This window comes from Entelurus aequoreus, linkage group LG22 (assembly GCF_033978785.1).
Source record: "Entelurus aequoreus isolate RoL-2023_Sb linkage group LG22, RoL_Eaeq_v1.1, whole genome shotgun sequence".
In the NCBI taxonomy this organism is placed as follows: domain Eukaryota; kingdom Metazoa; phylum Chordata; class Actinopteri; order Syngnathiformes; family Syngnathidae; genus Entelurus; species Entelurus aequoreus.
Window position 1 is genome coordinate 44,833,826 of NC_084752.1, and position 23,280 is coordinate 44,857,105.

Below are 23,280 nucleotides of genomic sequence, written 5' to 3' on the forward strand. Positions count from 1 at the left end.
AGTGGATCTAACATAATAGTGTGAGAGTCCAGTCGATAGTGGATCTAACATAATAGTGTGAGAGTCCAGTCCATAGTGGATCAAACATAATAGTGTGATAGTCCAGTCCATAGTGGATCTAACATAATAGTGTGAGAGTCCAGTCCATAGTGGATCTAACATAATAGTGTGAGAGTCCAGTCCATAGTGGATCTAACATAATAGTCAGAGTCCAGTCCATAGTGGCTCTAACATAATAGTGTGAGACTCCAGTCCATAGTGGATCTAACATAATAGTGTGAGAGTCCAGTCCATAGTGGATCTAACATAATAGCGTGATAGTCCAGTCCATAGTGGATCTAACATAATATTGTGAGAGTCCAGTCCATAGTGGATCTAACATAATAGTGTGAGAGTCCAGTCCATAGTGGATCTAACATAATAGTGAGAGTCCAGTCCATAGTGGATCTAACATAATAGTGTGAGACTCCAGTCGATAGTGGATCTAACATAATAGTGTGAGAGTCCAGTCCATAGTGGATCTAACATAATAGTGAGAGTCCAGTCCATAGTGGATCTAACATAATAGTGAGAGTCCAGTCGATAGTGGATCTAACATAATAGTGTGAGAGTCCAGTCCATAGTGGATCTAACATAATAGTGTGAGAGTCCAGTCCATGGTGGATCTAACATAATAGTGAGAGTCCAGTCCATAGTGGATCTAACATAATAGTGTGAGACTCCAGTCGATAGTGGATCTAACATAATAGTGTGAGAGTCCAGTCCATAGTGGATCTAACATAATAGTGAGAGTCCAGTCCATAGTGGATCCAACATAATAGTGAGAGTCCAGTCCATAGTGGATCTAACATAATAGTGTGAGAGTCCAGTCCATAGTGGATCTAACATAATAGTGAGAGTCCAGTCCATAGTGGATCTAACATAATAGTGAGAGTCCAGTCCATAGTACATCAATGTCCTTCTTGTATGTACCATCACAGTCTGGTCAGCAGGGGTGCCCACACTTTTTCAGCAGGCAAGCTGTTTGCAAATTCACTATGTGGTGGAATTTCAGTATTTTAGATTCAATAAATAAAGGTTCTCTATATCCAACATGCTGTATTATTACAAGTGATCTTTTTTGTAACACGCTTAATGAATGAAGTGTACTTTTGTACTTATTTCCCCATATTTCTGCACAATAACTTAGATATGTAACACTGGCTAGCAGTAGAGAACTTAAAGTGATTTTTGGTCCAGAACATGCTTTGCTTTATTCATTATTGACGTGTTTCATGCCACTTTATATCGTATATTTTTTACATACGATTTCCAGTTAATTGTATCACCTTGAAATGTTGCTTAATTTACTCTTTCAATTTTTATTCCGTCTATTTGTATTTGACTTTCCCCTCTACTAGTTACCAAATATGATTATTTTAGTGTTACTGAGATTCAAAGATAGTCTGTTTTTGTCAAACCATATTTTTAATGTGTTCATTATTGTATTATCTTCTGTGCGTTCTCTCCTGAACAACACACTGTTGTGTGATACGTGAATAATACTAACTTTAAATCTTTTGTAACTTTACAAATGTCATTTATATGAAGATTGAACAATTTTGGTCCTAGCATTGATCCCTGGGGCACACCACAGGATATATTTAGCGTTGCAGATCTGTGTTGGCCTAACTGAGCCCTAGATTGTGGTGGACTAGAGATTCATTATCCCTCCGGGTCCAAGGGGTGGTGTGGCTCAGGAGGTATAGAACAGGTTGTCCAGATAACGCAGGGTGTTCGGTTCGACTCCTGCTTTCCTCCATCCCAGTTCCTGTTGTTGTGTCCTTGGGCAAGAAGACACCTTTGCCCTGACCATGATGCTTCACTGACCGTGATGCTGACTCATGGCCACAAAAACAAGCTCCTTCTTTCTCTCTGTAAAGATCAGTAATAAAGAAGCAGTTATTTTAAGGCACAATTGTTCCGTATCATAACAGGCCGGTTCAGTCGGGGAGAGTTTGGAATTGTTTCCAGAGATGAAGCATTCATCTCATTTTCTACTTCCAATTAATTTGCAGCAAATGAAACAAAAGCAGCAAGTGAACTCTCCCCTCATCATGAACCGCAGGAGCTTTTTGTTTCCTACTTAGGAAGATACATTTCAAATGAATCCGGTTGCATTGTGGAAGCTTCCCTCAGGGGTATCCCCCAGCGTATTCAATCTCCTGTGACTTTGCGTCTTGGAAAGAGTTTTCTTTTTTTTTTATAAAGCAGAAGCCGCAATAATTGCTTTGCTCATTTGCGGCATTTGTGGCAGACCGATAAGACGGCCGTCGGTGCTAATGTGTCTGCGAGGGGTGAAAGTGATTTAAAGCCCATTTCACACTTGGCTTCAAAAAGGAGACGGATGGCTCAGGCATCCTCGCATCAGGACCGCTCGTCAAGCCGTGCGAGGTCAGCTGGAATCTCGGGGAATTTGTGTCACTTGATCCGCTGGTGTGTAGAAGGTGTTGCGTTTGACCAGATGTTCCTCCAAGTGGGATGTAAAACGCTGGTCAGTCCCAAGTTCCTTAATGACATATAAACTGAACTCAAAAGGTACCACCAAGCATAGAATAGGTATTTTGTAATTTATTGTCAAATATTTGAGAATAGAGACCAGCCTCGAACAACACATCCAAATGCGTAGCCCAAGTTGATCTGGCATTCCAAAGGAAAAAGCAACTCTTTTCACACAAAGAAAGCCCCCCTCCCCTCAACACTGATAAGAAGAGAGACTTGGGGGTTGTGTTCACATTCCTGATGGTTTACGACCCTGTCTAAACAGGCAATCTGAAGACAAAGAGAAACTAGTATACAGAGTATACATGGAAAAATATGAGCTGATTCAAACATGATTATGAATAAAGAAATAGCTCTTAAACATATGCATTATCCACAAAGGTTGGTGCAGAAGCCGTGACTTTACCTTGAAAATGGGAGTTTGAGAGGCGCTTGTTTGATTGAAAGTGCACGGGCCGGATCTACGACAGCAGTCCTCAAATAGTGGGGTGGGGATCATGCTTTATCAGTATCATGCGGCAGGCACGTGCACACATAGGGCCCTATGGGTGCTCGAGCCCCTGCCCTTTTTTGCCTCGTCTTAAAAAGTGCCCTCTGCCTGTGTGTGTGTGTGTTTTATTCCCTTTAAACAACATTAATAAATTTCTGTCAGAGATGTAAAAAAAACCAGCGGTACAAAAACTCCACGTTTTCTTGTAATACCGGGTGAGTGAGTGAGTAAGTGAGAGGAGAGAGAGCCAACTGCGCCCCTGAGACATGACAGTGGAGCAACTTGAACCTGTGAGGTATGTTATGGTCTAGTCGCCGTCCACTTATTCAGCATCTAATATGGGTAATATTTCAGAAAAACGCCGTATTATTCTATTCTTCAATGTGTCAGCTTCTGTTTTTGTCGGACGTCGGAGCACGGCGCATCAATTGAGCACGGCACATCAAGTCCGCACAGAGCAGAGCGGATCGTGCGGGACAGGAAGTAGTGAACAAAATACAAAATGCACTGTGTTGACGGCGGATCACATTTTTCTCACAGTAGAGGTTTAGATATAAAGTTTATTGTGACTTTGCTATGACTGTTTGGGTTAATAAAATAATAATAATGATAATAACAATAATAATAATAATAATGATGATAATAATAATAATAGTTATTATTATTATTAATAATAATAATTTCAGCATTCTGGGGATATAAGATGTAGGTTATCTGTTAGGAATATTACCATCTGTATTTAAACTTGATTCATGTTGATTATGCCTGCAGCACAATGCCAAAAAAAGAAAGGATACAGCCCTCTACTGGCCCCATGTCAATATTTTTGGCCCTGTATTGCATTTCAGTTGTTTAGTCTGAGCATTAAGTGGGAAATACCATAAGTTACAACTTGATGGTGTTTTCATCAAGTTAAGGGAAGAAGGACAGATTTTCACATTGAAGTTTTTTCCATTTGGGTATTTATTTTTGTATTTTTTTCAAAGTTCCTGTTGCACTGTTCAATGTTCAATTTTAAAGTGCTTTAACAATAAATAGCCTAATAATAAACCAGTGTTTTGTTGCTTTTCATGTCTTCCAAGCCTATGATAATGTGAATTAACTCATTATGACCATAATTTGTTGACACAAAAGAAATGGCAATCACTTTGAACTACAAAGGACACACAGCTAAGTAGTTAGCTTCCTATTAGCAAATTTAATTTTACATTAATTTCCATATTGTGTAAAGCAGTGGTCCCCAACCACCGGGCCGCGGCCCGGTACCGGCCCGCGGACCGATTGGTACCGGGCCGCACAAGAATTATAAAAAAAAAAAAAAAAAAAAAAATTTTTTTTTTTTTTTTTAATGAAATCAACATAAAAACACAATATATACATTCTATATCAATATAGATCAATACAGCCTGCAGGGATACAGTCCGTAAGCACTCATGATTGTATTTATTTATCAATCAATCAATCAATCAATGTTTATTTATATAGCCCTAAATCACAAGTGTCTCAAAGGGCTGTACAAGCCACAACGACATCCTCTGTGTCGAGTGGGTCTGACATAATATTGTGAAAGTCCAACACATCAGCGAAAGTCCAGTCCATGGTGGGGCCAGCGGGAACCATCCCGAGCGGAGACGGGTCAGCAGCGTAGAGATGTCCCCATCTGATGGACAGGCTAGCGGTCCACCCCGGAGCAGAGTAGAAAAGAAAAGAAAAGAAACGGCAGATCAACTGGTCTAAAAAGGGAGTCTATTTAAAGGCTAGAGTATACAAATGAGTTTTAAGATGAGACTTAAATGCTTCTACTGAGGTAGCATCTCTAACTTTTACCGGGAGGGCATTCCATAGTATTGGAGCCCGAATAGAAAACGCTCTATAGCCCGCAGACTTTTTTTGGGCTCTGGGAATCACTAATAAGCCGGAGTTCTTTGAACGCAGATTTCTTGCCGGGACATATGGTACAATACAATCGTCAAGATAGGCAGGAGCTTGACCGTGTAGTATTTTATACGTAAGTAGTAAAACCTTAAAGTCGCATCTTAGGTGCACAGGAAGCCAGTGCAAGTGAGCCAGTATAGGCGTAATATGATCAAACTTTCTTGTTTTTGTCAAAAGTCTAGCAGCCGCATTTTGTACCATCTGTAATCTTTTAATGCTAGACATAGGGAGGCCTGAAAATAAAACGTTACAGTAATCGAGACGAGATGTAACGAACGCATGGATAATGATCTCAGCATCGCTTGTGGACAAAATGGAACGAATTTTAGCGATATTACGGAGATGAAAGAAGGCCGTTTTAGTAACACTCTTAATGTGTGACTCAAACGAGAGAGTTGGGTCGAAGATAATACCCAGATTCTTTACCGAGTCGCCTTGTTTAATTGTTTGGTTGTCAAATGTTAAGGTGGTATTATTAAATAGATGTTGGTGTTGAGCAGGACCGATAATCAGCATTTCCGTTTTCTTAGCGTTGAGTTGCAAAAAGTTAGCGGACATCCATTGTTTAATTTCATTAAGACACGCCTCCAGCTGACTACAATCCGGCGTGTTGGTCAGCTTTAGGGGCATGTAGAGTTGGGTGTCATCAGCATAACAGTGAAAGCTAACACCGTATTTGCGTATAATGTCACCTAGCGGCAGCATGTAAATACTAAAGAGTGCAGGGCCAAGAACTGAACCCTGGGGAACTCCGCATGTTACCTTAACATAGTCCGAGGTCACATTGTTATGGGAGACACACTGCATCCTGTCAGTAAGATAAGAGTTAAACCAAGACAAGGCTAAGTCTGACATCCCAATACGCGTTTTGATACGCTCTAATAAAATATTATGATCAACAGTATCGAAAGCGGCGCTAAGATCAAGAAGCAGCAACATAGATGACGCATCAGAATCCATCGTTAGCAATAGATCATTAGTCATTTTTGCGAGGGCTGTCTCCGTAGAGTGATTTGCCCTGAAACCGGATTGAAAAGGTTCACAGAGATTGTTAGTCACTAAGTGTTCATTTAGCTGCTGTGCGACAATTTTTTCGAGAATTTTCGAGATAAACGGTAGGTGGGACACAGGCCGGTAGTTCACCATGAGGTCAGGATCGAGGTTAGGTCTTTTGAGTAGAGGATGAATAACCGCTTTTTTGAATGCTAGAGGAACAGTACCAGAGGAAAGTGATAGGTTTATAATATTTAACACTGATGGACCTAATAAAACAAAAAGCTCCTTGATAAGTTTCCCAGGAATTGGGTCAAGTAAACATGTTGTTTGTTTTGTCCCATTTACACATTTTAACAATTCCTCCAATGTTATTTCATCAAAGAGAGAGAAACTATTTTGGAGGGCAATGTCCGTCGTATATACCGTCGTATTTGTGTTAATAGAACCCAGTTGTAGCTGAGATGCATTGTCTTTAATCTCTTTTCTAATGACTTCAATTTTCTTATTAAAGAAATTCATAAAGTCATCTGCTGAGTGGGTGGAGCTACTGGGAGGAGTCCCTTGTTGGGTTAGCGATGCTACTGTACTAAACAAAAATTTAGGATCATTTTTGTTGAGGTGGATGAGATTTGAGTAATATTTAGCTTTAGCTGAGGTAAGCATGCGTTTATAAGTTATTAAACTATCACTCCATGCTTGATGGAAAACCTCAAGTTTAGTCGCACGCCATTTGCGTTCCAGCTTTCTACATGATAATTTCTGGGCTTTAGTTTCTTCTGTAAATGTAAAAAAAAAAAAAAAAATAATAATAATTTTTTTTTTAATACACCCACCCACACCCACACCGGTCCGTGGGACAAATTTTCAAGCGTTGACCGGTCCGCAGCTACAAAAAGGTTGGGGACTACTGGTGTAAAGGACCAAAAAAAAAATTCCTGCCCTTTTCTGACTTTGAGCCCCTGCCCCTCTATAATCATGTGCACGTCCCTGTCATGCGGTATCATGAACATATGACACCAAAAGACTTCCAAAGTTTGCAAATAAATAGATGATCTCTCTTTCTCAGTCGTCCTCAGACAAGCTTCCATCAGAGTCTCCAATCATTACGGTTCTCCATACACCCGGCCAGCTCCCGCATCTTTCTTCAGGATGTCCACGTACGTTAGCGCGGGACGTCCTCGCGATCGATGCCCGTGCGTTGGTTCCCATAGAACCAGTCTGCTAGCCGGCAGCTCCCGATGTCTGTGGCAGTGGCCGGCCAGCCTCATCCTCCTAGCTGTTACCTTCTTGCTGAGCCTCGGCAGTTGCCCGTACAGGTTCTTGTTGGTGATGTGGATGTTCTGGTCCACATTCAGAACAGCTCGTATCATTCTGGTGTAGCGCCCATCTAGGGACTTCTGCAGGGTGGGTGTCAGGGTCCAGCTTTCGCAGCCATACAGGAAGACAGACTCCACAGTGGCGTGGAATAGACTCAGCTTTAAGTGTCAGGGGAGATTCGAGCACCACACTGTTGACATACCCTTCAGGGCCTTCTTGACCTTAAGGTCTTGTTCTGTGGAGTTCATCCAGGAACCCAAGTACTTGAAGTCATTGACCTCTCGCAGAGCGTTGCCATCTGATGTTGTTATTGGCGGGTGGTCCATGTGTAGGTTACAGGTGATTACCTCAGTCTTCTTTGCGTTCAGTCTAAAGCCAACCCTGGCACATTCCACCTCCACTCTGTTCAGGAGTTCCTGTGCCTGCTCAACGCGATCAGCCAACAGGCAGATGTCATCTGCGTAGTCTAGGTCTGCCAGGGCCAATGAAGGGAGGCCGGTACAAGGGTAATGTGCTCAGTGCTCGCCTGGTTTGGTTTTGGTTAAAAGACAAAGAACTACAGTAATCCAGGCGTCACAAATGCATGAATAGCTCTCTCAAAGTCAGCCTGTGGAAGATATAATGCTTTAGTTTTGCAAGGAGTCGTAGCGGAAAGAAGCTAGATTTGGACATGCAGAGGGTTTTATCTGTTGAACTACAACATTATGCGTTTGAGTCACACATTAAGAGTGTTACTAAAACGGCCTTCTTTCATCTCCGTAATATCGCTAAAATTTGTTCCATCTTGTCCACTAGCGACGCTGAGATCATTATTCATGCGTTCGTTACGTCTCGTCTCGATTACTGTAATGTATTATTTTCGGGTCTCCCTATGTCTAGCATTAAAAGATTACAGATGGTACAAAATGCGGCTGCAAGACTTTTGACAAAAACAAGAAAGTTTGATCATATTACGCCTATACTGGCTCACCTGCACTGGCTTCCTGTGCACTTAAGATGCGACTTTAAGGTTTTACTACTTACGTATAAAATACTACACGGTTTAGCTCCAGCCTATCTCGCCGATTGTATTGTACCATATGTCCCGGCAAGAAATCTGCGTTCAAAGAACTCCGGCTTATTAGTGATTCCCAGAGCCCAAAAAAAGTCTGCGGGCTATAGAGTGTTTTCTATTGGGGCTCCAGTACTCTGGAATGCCCTCCCGGTAACAGTTAGAGATGTTACCTCAGTAGAAGCATTTAAGTCCCATCTTAAAACTCATTTGTATACTCTAGCCTTTAAATAGACCCCCTTTTTAGACCAGTTGATCTGCCGTTTCTTTTCTTCTCTCCTCTTCTCCCCTGTCCCTTGCGAGGGGGAGTTGCATAGGTCCGGTGGCCATGGATGAAGTGCTGGCTGTCCAGAGTCGGGACCGCGGCTGGACCACTAGCCTGTGCATCGGTTGGGGACATCTCTGCGCTGCTGACCTGTCTCCACTCGGGACGGTTTCCTGCTGGCCCCACTATGGACTGGACTCTCGCTGATGTGTTGGACTTTCACAATATTATGTCAGACCCACTCGACATCCATTGCTTTCGGTCTCCCCTAGAGGGGGGGGGGGGTTACCCACATATGCGGTCCTCTCCAAGGTTTCTCATAGTCATTCACATCAACGTCCCACTGGGGTGAGTTTTTCCTTGCCCGTATGTGGGCTCTGTACCGAGGATGTCGTTGTGGCTTGTGCAGCCCTTTGAGACACTTGTGATTTAGGGCTATATAAATAAACATTGATTGATTGATTGATTGAAGTTAAAACTCTACTATGCAAAGTGGAAAAAGACTGAAAGAGCTTGGAAGTCTTGCCTAGTACCTGCTTCTGGAACATCCATCCATGGTCAGGGAGGATTGTTCCCCCCCGCATAGTTCTCCACATCTGGGGCCGTTCTCCACAATTGGAGACGCCGTCTTCTCCTGCTGGAACCAGCCAGACATGACGTGACGACCCCAGTGGTGGGCATCTTCACCTAAAACCGCACCTCAGGTCCCTCAGGTAAGCACACACAAGACCAGAGGGCAACAAATTGCCGTACTTTTCCAACAAGCTGGAGAAGCGTTGGGAAAGGAGGTCAAACCCCCGCCTCCATGAATCCTTTCATCGAGACTGAACATTTCCCACCATCCACAAAGCGAGTCATCTACGTTTTTATCTTTGGGAGCAATCTGCCGAGTGAGCTCCGAATTCCCCCGTCAACTCATTAGCCCGTCAGGCGGAGGGAAAATAAATAAATAAATAAATAAATAAATACATAAATCCCCAACGCGCTGACGTAGCTTCCTGCCAGGCGGCCATTAGCGCGGTGAAAAGGCCAAGGCGGATATAACTGCGGCGTTTAATTTTCAAAACTGGTGTATTTAAATCACGTTTTGACTTTACTAGCCCCCCTCCGACTTATATAACTCCTGCACGCAGAACTGAAGCACATGGGAAGTGGATTTCCATTCAAATTAATGTTCCCACGCAGCTGCCACAGCTGTCAGGACGGCTGCGGCTCAAAACGGGCGCCCGGGCAATTTATTTCACCCAAATGCGACTCTTTACAGATCTCGGTGATAGCCTAGATCAGTGGTGAGATACAGTCTGGTGTGTCTAATTTCACCTATTTGGGTTAAAAATATTATATTATAGTCTAGATATAGATATAGAAGGAAAATCTTATATTTCCTGCCCCCTTCAACATAATAAGTAGTCTTACTTAATGGATAGCCCAGATTGTCAGGTTCAAACACCAAACTATTTATTAAACAAGACAAGAAGCAAGGAATCATGCAGAGACAGAGTTAAATTTTGCTCATGAGGAGAAACGTATTGGGCTGCACACTCAGTTACAGTTTCACCCTACACTCTAAGGCAGTGTTTTTCAACCGGTGTGCCGTGAGATACAGTCTGGTGTGCCGTGGGAGATGATCTAATTTCACCTATTTGGGTTAAAAATATTTTTTGCAAACCAGTAATTATAGTCTTGCAAATGATGTGTTGTTTTTGAGTGTCGGTGCTGTCTAGAGCTCGGCAGAGTAACCGTGTAATACTCTTCCATATCAGTAGGTGGCAGCAGGTAGCTAATTGCTTTGTAGATGTCGGAAACAGCAGGAGGCAGTGTGCAGGTAAAAAGGTGTCTATTGCTTAAACCAAAAATAAACAAAAGGGGAGTGCCCCTAAGAAAACGCATTGAAGCTTAGGGAAGGCTATGCAGAACGAAACTAAAAAAAACTGGTTACAAAGTAAAACAAAAACAGAATGCTGGATGTCAGAATAATTGTGTTTCCATGAGTTCCCGGCAAGCAAAAGGCTTGTAAAACTCCACTGTGTATGATGGGAAGCGACATAAAGGTGTCGGTTTCTTTGATCTATTGTGATCCACAGGAAGATATTGTCTTGACCCGAGATCTACAAAGCGGAGAGGACGCAGGACCTGACGCAAGCTCCAGGCATCTTTTCTTTGAACTGTTTTGTGACCGAGGGCAACGGCTGTTTACGACCCCCTCTCCCCTTAGAAACAGCTGTTGCCATGTAATCAGGGAAAGTCCAAATAAAAGAGGAGACGTGCAATCCTCTCGTCAGAGCGTGGGACGACACTGCACAAGAGTACAGGTGTACGCGCTCTCCTCATTGAGCTCAATTGAATCCTGTCTCTGTTTAATTCCTTGCTTCTTGTCTGTTTAATAGATGTCATCGGTGTTTGAACCTGACACTGGACGACAGCAAAGACTTACTGTGGAGCAAAGACGGCGTCCACAAAGTACATCCGAACATGACATGACAATCAACAATGTCCCCACAAAGAAGGATGAAAACAACTGAAATATTCTTGATTGCTAAAACAAAGTAGATGCGGGAAATATCGCTCAAAGGAAGACATGAAACTGCTACAGGAAAATACCAAAAAAATGCCCGCTGGACATTCCCAAAATTTTTTTTTAGATCTTTAAGATGTAAAGTGTAGCTGCCATTATGATGTGCACTCATGTTTTCTAATGACCGGAAGTCTTCAACTATACTAAGTCTTTCAATGGTTGGAATCTGCGCTTTTGCATGATGTACTAGTTACTATGGTCATCTAATTAGTTGCTATGGTAATCTAATTAGTTACTATGGTCATCTAATTAGTGACTATGGTCATCTACGTCACAGCAGCTCAGACGAGGCACCAAGCAGTGTTTCCACAGAGTGTTTCCAGGGCCTGTAATGCGGGTGTCAAGGAAGACACGGAAGGAGATTTTTACAACAAAGTTCTAAAGCTTAGTGATGAATTAGATGTATCAGATTGTAGGTGGGGGTTTTTTTACCCTTCGCGTTCATATTTCGCTATGTTTGTTGCATTTTTGTTGCGTTTTGCGTGTGACGTTCATATGTTGTCAATATTCAGTGTTTTATCGTTTATAGTTAATATTGTAAATCCCACATTCTTTATTTTCGTGTACAATAAGTAACACAAATTCAAATTCCATTCTGTTTTTTCAGGCGGTCTGTCATAACGTTTTTAGCATTCAATCAGACATTATTGTGAGGTTTTTGTATTAGTGTTCCTAAAAATAGGACCCAAACACACATACTGTACAGCAGATTTTCACAGCTTACATATATATACATATATATATATATATATTAGGGGTGTAATGGTACGTGTATTTGTATTGAACTGTTTCGGTACGGGGGTTCCGGTTCGGTTCGGAGGTGTACCGAACGAGTTTCCACACGGACATATTAAGTAGCGTAACGCACGTTGTGTAAACAATGCACACCGAGGCACAACACACGGCATGCTAGCAGCTAACGGGCTAGGATAGACTGACCATACGTCCTCTTTCCACCGGACATGTCCTCTTTTGCGGAGCTGTCAGGGCGGAGTTTCTTAAATGCCTCAAATGTCCGGCATTTTGAGTTAGGGTTGCGTGTATTTTCAATGTACGTTCAGGGTTAAGAAGGGGTTAAAAACAAAACAAACAGCAGCATTGGTGAGGGAGGGGCAGAGACAGAGAGAGAGAGAGAGTTATGATAAACGCGCATGCGTCGCCAGGCTCTGCTTTTTATCCATAGATTTATCACATTTAATTTTTTATTATCTATAGCAGGGGTGTCAAAAGTGTGCCCCGGAGGCCATTTGCGGCCCACAGCTAATGTTTTAAAGGCCCACGGCACATTCTAAAAATACTATTCAAATAAACAAAAACATAACAAAAATGTTAAAGGTTAAATGTAATTTAGAAAAAGTTGCAATGTTGACTAATAAAACAAAGCTGTTTTTTTTTTCTTTCAAACTGTCATTGCTCAAAACATAATATTGAATCAAAATCAATGTTATTATGAATTATTGACCTATCCAAGGTTCCCATTACTTCACATCTGTCAACAAGGAGACTTTGGGGGGTTTTGTTTTACCGGGATGCAAAGGAAAGTTGGCGCGGGCAAGGCGTGAAGGTGAGGACATGTTTATTTTTACACTAACAAAAAGAACAAACGAGAAGCGCGCACAACACGGAAGTACAATAACGTGGCTCAGGGCCGGCCCATGGCATAGGCCGTATAGGCAAATGCTAGGGGCGCCGTCCATCAGAGGGCGCCTCGCCAGTGCCACAAATGTTGGAGAAAAAAAAAAAAGAAAAAAAAAGTTGGTACTATTATTTCTAAATACAAAAAATAATCCCACGTTAATTAAAATGCAAAGTAAAGCCTATTTAATAGAAATATTATTTGTCACAGCATTGCGCCCCCCCTCCCCCCGCACGGTGCGCCCCCTCCCTTCCGTATCATGACTCTTTTTGGACGTCACCACATCAAAAAAATCAACACAAGATGTCAAAACGGCCAAAACTGTCAGGTGCCCAGGGAAGAAAAAAGAGAAAAGAAGAGGAGAAACGAGAAAAAGACAGAGGTAGCAGGTAGGTAACGTTAGCCTACATGACATTATTTGTCTGTGATAGTAACCTGGCTTTTTAGCATTAAGCTAATGTTACATGACATTATTTGTCTGTGATAGTAACCTGGCTTTTTAGCATTAAGCTAATGTTACATGATTCGGCAATTGCTAATCAATAAATAGCTAGTTCTGTTTTAACGTCGGGTTAATATTGTGGAGGGGGCTAATTGTTATGGAAAATAATAATGTAACGTTAGGTAATACTCCCACCTTACATTCCTCAGGGACATTTGTATTAGATCTTTTAAGCAGGTGTTTTTTGTTGACATTGTTATTGCCTTCTGGTTAGCTAATGTTTGCCCTGCAGGTAATAGTCACTTTTCCACCCCTTTATACATTAGGTATAGTTGTAAGCCTAGTTGTTAAAGTGCACATCATTAATGTTAATTAAGCAATATCACATGAGAGGGAATGCTGTTTTTTAATTTGAGCACTGCTGTGATTCGGTTAAAGATAATCATAACATAACATTCTCATATAATATGTTAATTTGCTTGCTTTAAGTAAAAAAAAAGGTCAAAGACAAAGCTATTCGGTTTCTTGTGAGTATATACACTTCACTGCCGATGTGGGGGGGGGGGGGGGGGGGGCGCCACCTAAAATCTTGCCTAGGGCGCCAGATTGGTTAGGGCCAGGCCTGACGTGGCTAATGAAACAAAAACTTGCACAAAGGCAAAAACTATAAACATGAAATATACAACATTTACTGGGGCATGAAAAAGGTGCATGGAACAATGGCTTGGAATGACAGGTAGCAGAGGTAGAAAGGGTAATGTCACCAGGCCGACTGCCTGGCAACAACAAGCTTAAATACTGGTGACATGATGAGTGAAAACAGGTGCGTGACTCAACATGTGAAAACGTGAGACAGGTGCGTGACATGAGGATGTGAACCAGGTGAAACTAATGGTTGCTATGGTGACAAAGCAAGGGAGTGAAAACAGGAACTAAAAAGTGTCCAAAAACCAAGCAAAACATCACTAAACAAAACATGATCACAGACATGACAACATTAAATATTCCACTAAGAAAAATATTCTTGGTGGAAGATTTTGCAAATTTGGTAAATAAATAACCCAAAAATGTATATTTTGTTGTTTTCTTACTGTACCGAAAATGAACCGAACCGTGACCTCTAAACCGAGGTACGTACCAAACCGAAATGTTTGTGTACCGTTACACCCCTAATATATATATATATATATATATATATATATATATATATATATATATATATATATATATATATATATATATATATATATATATATATATATATATATATATTAGGGCTGGGAATCTTTGGGTGTCCCACGATTCGATTCAAAATCGATTCTTGGGGTCACGATTCGATTCAGAATCGATTTTTTTTTTTCAATTCAACACGATTCTCGATTCAAAAACGATTTTATTTTTTTATTAAATTTTTTTTAATGAAAACAATACACAACAATACCATAATAATGCAATACAATTTCAAAACAAAACCCGACCCAGCAACATTCAGAATAGCAATAAACAGAGCAATTGAGAGCAATTGAGGACACACAAACATGACACAGAACAAACCAAAAGTAGTGAAACAAAAATGAATATTATCAACAACAGTATCAATATTAGTAACAATTTCAACATAGCAGTGATTAAAAATCCCTCATTGATATTATCATTACAAACATTAATTTAAAAAAAAAATACAAAAAATGAACAATAGTGTCACAGTGGCTTACACTTGCATCGCATCTCATAAACTAAATGTCTAATGATAATGTCAATGAGGGATTTTTAATCACTGCTATGTTGAAATTGTAACTAATATTGATACTGTTGTTGATAATATTCATTTTTGTTTCACTACTTTTGGTTTGCTCTGTGTCGTGTTTGTGTCTCCTCTCAATTGCTCTGTGTTGCTGGGTCGGGTTTGGTTTTGGAATTGGATTGCATTGTTATGGTATTGCTGCGTATTGTTTTGTTGGATTGATTAATTTAAAAAAAACAAAACAAAAAAAAACAACAACTATTTTTTAAAAATGAGAATCGATTGTGAATCGCACAACGTCAGAATCGCGATTCGAATTCGAATCGATTTTTTCCCACACCCCTAATATATATATATATATATATATATATATATATATATATATATATATATATATATATATATATATATACAGTATGTATGTACACTACCGTTCAAAAGTTTGGGGTCACCCAAACAATTTTGTGTTTGAGCCTTCATTTCTAAGAACAAGAATAGACTGTGGAGTTTCAGATGAAAGTTCTCTTTTTCTGGCCATTTTGAGCGTTTAATTGACCCCACAAATGTGATGCTCCAGAAACTCAATCTGCTCAAAGGAAGGTCAGTTTCGTAGCCTCTGTAACGAGCTAAGCTGTTTTCAGATGTGTGAACATGATTGCACAAGGGTTTTCTAATCATCAATTAGCCTTCTGAGCCAATGAGCAAACACATTGTACCATTAGAACACTGGAGTGATAGTTGCTGGAAATGGGCCTCTATACACCTATGTAGATATTGCACCAAAAAGCAGACATTTGCAGCTAGTATAGTCATTTACCACATTAGCAATGTATAGAGTGTATTTCTTTAAAGTTAAGACTAGTTTAAAGTTATCTTCATTGAAAAGTACAGTGCTTTTCCTTCAAAAATAAGGACATTTCAATGTGACCCCAAACTTTTGAACGGTAGTGTATGTATGTATGTATACACACAGATATTAGGGCCCACAGACACACTTTTTTCTCTAAATTCGTCCCCCCGAGTCAAAATAATTGCCCAGGCCTGGTTTAAAGTCATATCCAACAATTGCGACAACGACTTTTTACTGTCAACTGAGTTTCGTTTTTTTAATGATATCTGCTTGTGGTGTGCCTCCGCATTTTTTCAACGCAAAAAATGTGCCTTGGCTCAAAAAAGGTTTAAAAACACTGTTCTAGACGGCAGTTTTTAGCAGTATTGGATGTATTGTTGCAGAATGGCAGTCACTGCATTCAATGGCGTCGCTTCTTCAGGTCAAATTAAAGCTGACGTCCAGTCCGACAGCCAATCAGAGCCCCCGTGATCTACTAATCACGCCCTGTAACGAGGAAACCTGCTTGGTCAGCAGCGTCGCCGCTGATCTAAGCAGCTTCTGACGAGACAAACGTAAACGGACAGGTCGGCCGCCATTACACCAGCACGCTCGTCGATGAGTGGCAGGCCGGTCCAATTAACCCAGGTCCTCGGGTTCCTGTTTGTTGTCAAAAAGCCTCATTGATCCACAAGGAGACGATGAGGCCGGTGGACGGGTCGGAGTTAATGATGCGTCATGGGAGACTGGCGTGATTGGATGTGGCGGAGATGGGCCATGAATCGTTGTCACGGGCTGATGCTGACAATTTATTTTATTGGACAGGGACAGTACACTGAAACATTGCTAGCCATAGGTAACCCATGTCAAAGTGCAGAAGACTTCTAGCCACAGGCTCATTTGCAATCCAATTCCTTGATTTGGCTTTTAAATAAATTCTTAATTTGATTACATGCCAATCATTATGAAAGACATGATGATGGATGGATTTTTGGTGTGTTTGACTAAGGGGAGATGACGGCACAGACCCCAGGGGGGGGTATAGCTCTAAGTATTTTATTATATATATAATAATCATCCATCCGTCCATTTTCTACCGCTTGTCCCTTTTGGGGTGGCAGGGGGTGCTGGAGCCTATCTCAACTGCATTCGGGCGGAAGGCGGGGTACACCCTGGACAAGTCGCCACCTCATCGCAGGGCCAACACAGATAGACAGACAATATTCGCACTCACATTCACACACTAGGGCCAATTTAGTGTTGCCAATCAACCTATCCCCAGGTGCATGTCTTTGGATAATAATCAAACAATACTAAATACACTAACTAAGGAAATGGAGTGCGACAAAATCCAAGAGTGTGTATGGCGTAAGACTATGTGTGTAGATTAGCTGTTGAGTGTTACCGTAAATGTTGAACGAGAGACGAGGAAGTCCACGGGAGAGAGAAGTCTACAGGTCCGAGTCCAAAGCGGGGGAAGTCAAAGATCGAGGGAGGCAGTCAGAGTCCAGAGGGAGATCCAGGGAAAAGTGAGACGCACAGCTCACTTTCCAGGCGACGGAGGGTACTTCGGGGACGACACAAGAAAATACACACTGAAAACACAGAGGGGCGAACACAGAAAGAGCAGGATTGCATCAAGCAGGACGTGGCTTACTGTACGCGAACAGAAGGTTTTATTCCGGCCCGGGATGGCAGGTTGTGCCGGCTTATGAAGGCAGCTCGCTCATCACGGGCAGGTGCGCAGATTGCAGATTGTCTGCAGGCGCGAGGAGGCACGCCCGCAGCGGAGAGAGAGCGCCTGTGGGCGTGGCCCGCGGTGCGCTCGTCAGGACGCAAAGATGAGCGCGCATTGGAATGCGCCCTGGCCGTGACAATTTTTTTTTCAATGCATTCCAACTCGTAAATAAACGTAATAAAAAGTCAATGGGAGGTGTTTTGTTTAGTCATTGTGGAGGGGGGCGTGGTCGGCGCGCCTCCTGCAGGAAGGGAGTGTGTATGGCCCGGCTTCGAAGCCCAGCTGGCAGGTGAGTAGATTGCCCAGCTGGGGCTGGTTATCTATTCACCTGCCGCCTTTATCAGCAGCGTCCGAGGCCATGAGAGGAGGCTGGCGAGAGCAGACGAGACACACGAGAGACTTGGGTGAGGAAGCACGGACCCCGCTGGCAACACACCGTGCTGAACACTGGGGTGTGCAAACAAATAAAAAGACTTGATCAAACCTGTATTCCGGGCTCGAGAAGTTCTGTCGGTCCCAGGAGAACCCGCCTGGCAAGGAGTCCTTCACAGTCATGTTCTGTTAGTTTTGGACTCCCTTAGTTCCTGGTTTGTTTTGGTTACCATGGGTACTAATTGGGTTCACCTGCCTCTGGTTAGTGGTCGGCACGCTCACCTGCTGTCGAGCACTAATCAGAGAGCTATTTATTCACCTTTCTCGCCACGCTCAGTCTGGCTTCGTTGTTTGCTGAATGTAGTAGTGCACTTGTTATTAGTGAGAATATACTTATTTTAAGCTATTTTTGGGTGCATTGAGGTTAGCTCATTTGACTTGTTTTGGAAAGTCTTGACAAGCCACATTTTCTTGTTCTATTGGCAGATAATTTTGCTTAGTTCAAGTAAAATACCCCTCATTTTTGTATTTTTTTTTCTTGTTTTTGAACACTGACTTTATGCACTGTCAAAGTCTGAGGTCTTCTACGAGTCCTCATTGTTGGTTTGTTTGAGTGGATCTCTTTCTTCACCAAGGCAGCCAAAAGCCCAACGAGGTGTCGGCAGGCCACCAGCCTGAGGCACCACCTAGCCATCTATACGAGCACTAATCGAACATGGACTCATACGAAATTCAGTTGTGTGTTCAAAATCAATTGGTAATGAACAATATTGGTGACTACATTCATTGCAGATGCCGGAAAAAAATATTTTTGCAAATGTCTTACAGTCATAAGTCTATATACATTCATCTAATTATGTTCATGATCAAAGTATTTGTTATTCATTTACTAAATCAAAGGGTAGGCCACTAATTGTGTTCTGTGAGATGGTTTTACTGCAGGCTGGTAACAGCAATCGCTCTGAAGGAGGGTCATAGACGGAATTTTTGCCTGGTATAAAAACATTGAGGTTTTTGCCTCTATCTGTGGTAGAGATTTAAGTTAGTGGTCTACATCAGAAATTGTTTTGGTCCAGGGTCTTAGGACCCTGGAAGGAGGGTATGTCGTAGAATTTCTGACCTTTTGACCTACATTTCTTGTCTATTAAGAATGTCTGCTCATTTTCAATTCTCTTCTATTTTGTGCCATTGAATGGACCAGTTGTGGGACAAAGGTGAATATGGAGTTATGCCAACCTGTCTACAGAATGTTTAGATTTTCCAAATATGACTAAGAGATACGAGGTTGTTTTGGAACAGACAAACCAAAACAAAACAATCATGACGCACGAGATAAAAAAACAGTGACGCACAAGAGACATATAAAAAATGGCAGAAGACCGGGACTCGAGAGTGATTTTGGCTTGATATTGTGTCTGTTTGCACGGACAACTCAACTCAACCTGCACTTCTGATAATGGGTAAATAAATTTGTTGTACTAAACTACTTTTGTTGCCTGCTTAAGCTTCGGACAATCCACTACAGTGGTGTCGGTCATGTCTTCCTGCTCGTCCTTCACCCCCATCCACACAATCTCCATCATCTCGTGGCCATTCGGGTCCTTAAAGCTGTTTGCTGGATCAAGCCTCGCGTCCTCTGGGATGAAATCCTCAGAGGCTTCTTGTAGGGTTGGATGCAGTGACCAACCTCCACGTGCTCCCTCGCACTATCTCGCCACACCTGCTAGTCACGGAAGCGGCGAGCCTCGTTCCGCTCCGCTTGCTCTCCGCTCGGCCTTCACTTCTCCACTCAGTCAACCGCTGAGTTCAATCCCTGGCGGGTTTTTTTTTTTTTTTAGCACCACACTCTTTTTTTTTCCCAAGTTTGCTGCCATTTCCGCCCACCAAAGCATTGCCGGCAACAGAATAAACACGGGAAGAAATGCACAAGATTCATGAATATTGCAGCAGCGGCTTGAAATTAGTTTGCGAGTCAGATGAACTTTATTAATAAAGTGGAAAATCCTTGCAGGAGTGAAGTTGTTTTTCACATGCAGAGTGAAATTTAAATGAAAGCAGTATTGCTTTTTAACTAGTGCTGAACATTTTAATCATATTCTTTAAAGGGCTGCGGTGGATTAATGGTATCTGTTTTTTTTCTTCATTTTCTTCGTTTATTTGAACAGGGACAACAACGCACATTAATCAACATTGCTGTAAATGTGCAAGTTTTTAGCAACAAAGCTAGTGTCCAACCATAGTCTCGAGGCAAGATGCAGATTGCCAGCCCTAATGTATCAGCCTAAAATACGACAGCCTTAATAGGCTTAAAGGCCTACTGAAATGAATTTTTTTTATTTAAACGGGAATAGCAGATCCATTCTATGTGTCATACTTGATCATTTCGCGATATTGCCATATTTTTGCTGAAAGGATTTAGTAGAGAAAATCGACGATAAAGTTCGCAACTTTTGCTCGCTGATAAAAAAAAGCCTTGCCTGTACCGGAAGTAGCGTGACGTCACAGGAGCTAGTATTCCTCACAATTCCCCGTTGTTTACAATGGAGCGAGAGAGATTCGGAGCGACAAAGCGACGATTACCCCATTAATTTGAGCGAGGATGAAAGATTCGTGGATGAGGAACGTTAGAGTGAAGAACTAGAGGCAGTACAGGACTTATCTTTTTTCGCTCTGACCGTAACTTAGGTACAAGCTGGCTCATTGGATTCCACACTCTCTCCTTTTTCTATTGTGAATCACGGATTTGTATTTTAAACCACCTCGGATACTATATCCTCTTGAAAATGAGAGTCGAGCACGCGAAATGGACATTTAAAGTGACTTTTATCTCCACGACAATACATCGGTGACACACTTAGCTACTGAGCTAACGTGATAGCATCGTTCTCAAATGCAGATAGAAACAAAATACATAAATCCCTGACTGGAAGGATGGACAGAAGATCAACAATACTATTACCGTATTTCCTTGAATTGCCGCCGGGAATATAGTATTCGCCTGCCTGGAATTACAGCCGGGTCAAACTCGTTTCGCAAAATAATTAGCACATGCTTGGCACTTCCGCCGGGTCAAATATGAGTCATTAAATGACTCCCGCCTCCTGGTGGTAGAGGGCGCTAGTGATCCTTCTTGCGACTACCAGTACTGCAGAAGACCGGTGCTGCAGAAGAAGACAACAAGCAGCATGCGTGAGCCGCGATCGTTTGCTTGCACTTTTACCATGGAGGATTACATATCTAAGATAAAACAGTTTTCTAAACTGGACTTTCAATCGAAGCAGGAGGTAATAATTAAAGGAATATCTCCAGAGACTTTTAAAACTGAAGAAAGATAAGGAAGACTGCCTTTGATCAGAAGCAGCTGCAGATGGACATCATTTATAAGTAAAGGTAAGACCATAATAACGTTTTTTTTATTAAATGTGCTTTTCATGATAAGGTAAGCGCCGGAGTGAGAAGAGGTTTTAAAATAATTAGCGCATGCTCGCCCATCCCGCATGCTTTTAGTAAGCGCAGGAGTGAGAAGAGGTTTTAAATTAATTAGCGCCCCTGCGGCTATTCAAGGAAATACGGTAAACCATGTACATGTAACTACACGGTTAAAAATTCTCAGCCTGGTAAGGCTTAACAATGCTGTTGCTAACGACGCTAAGGCTAATTTAGCAACTTAGCAACCGGACCTCACAGAACTATGATAAAAACATTAGCGCTCCCCCTACGCCAGCCAGCCCTCATCTTCCCATCAACACCCGTGCTCACCTGCGTTCCAGCGATCGACGGCGCGACGAAGGACTTCATCCGTGGGTTTGGCGGCAAGCATCGGCTAGGCGTAGTAAGTAGTCCTTGTTGTGTTGCTGTAAGTATTGTACTTAGCCGCTAAGACACCGATCGATCCCACCTACAACGTTCTTCTTTGCAGCCTCCATTGTTCATTAAACAAATTGCAAAAGATTCACCAACACAGATGTCCAGAATACTGTGGAATTTTGTCAAAGAAAACAAGAGGTTTCTGTATCGGGTCGATGGGGTCCAACCACTTCCGTGGATTTTGTGACGTCACGCGCATAAATCATATCCAAAGGAGTTTTTCAACCGGAAGTGTGGTGGGAAATTTAAAATGTCACTTTATAAGTTAACCCGGCCGTATTGGCATGTGTTGCAATGTTAAGATTTCATCATTGATATATAAACTATCAGACTGCGTGGTCGCTAGTAGTGGCTTTCAGTAGGCCTTTAATAGGCTCCATTGTAAGCGGACTTTTGATAGAATGTATATAATATTTACAATGCATAAAAAAATACATCCATCATCACGTCTGTCATAACGATTGTAAACGATAGGCAAAATTCCCCCAAAAGTGCGGTTCCCCTTTAACGAGATACAGCCAAGATTGGCTTTGACAATAATAACATCATTTTACTCAAATCTCCTGTCCGTTGAACGTGCTCATGTGGATCAATTCCAACAAGTTTTTTTTCCAGGTAGCGACTATTGAAACAGGCTAGAGTTGGTCTCAGTACAATCTCTTGATTTTTTTTTTTTTAAGTTTTGTACGATACATTCTAATCCATTACCGTGGCAAAAATGACCGACACCCCACAATGCATTGCAAAATCACGTGCCCTTTCCAGCCCTACAATGTGGTGGAAAGCGTTGTTCCGAGTTGTAGCTGTCCTATCAAAGTCTGAGAGCATAAACTGAAAAGGAAAAAGCCGTGATGGATATTCCATATTTTATGCACTGTCAAAGTCTGAGGTCTTCTACGTGTCCTAGTTGTTGGTTTGGTCGTGTCGGTCATATACAATAAAAATAACAGTGGCGTGCCCTCAGGGCCAGCTAGGCCTTCTCTGCTGGCCTAACATAACCAGAAATCATCATCATAATTAAAGATAAAAGTAATTGTTAATTTACTTTCCCTAAATATGTAAAAGTGTTCATCTTCTCTTCATGTCATATTATGCACTGCAAAAAGTGAAATCTAAGTAAGATGAAATATCTCAAATAAGGGTGATATTTGCTTATTTTCTGTCTGATAAGATAATTCTTCTCACCAAGCAGATTTTATGTTAGAGTGTTTTACTTGTTTTAAGTGTTTTGCTCCTAAATGATGTCAGTAAGATATTACAGCTTGTTGCTGAGATTTGATGAGCTATATTGAGTAAAACATGCTTGAAACTAGAATATCAACTGTTGCAAAGCTGTGTCATCAACACTCACAAGTAGAAAACTACTTTTTTAAAGTAATCATTTCTTATTTCAAGCAAGAAAAAAAAAAATCATGCTTTGCTGTTTTATTTCCAATGGAACAATAGAACATACGTACTCATATAGTAGTACAGTTGTCACAG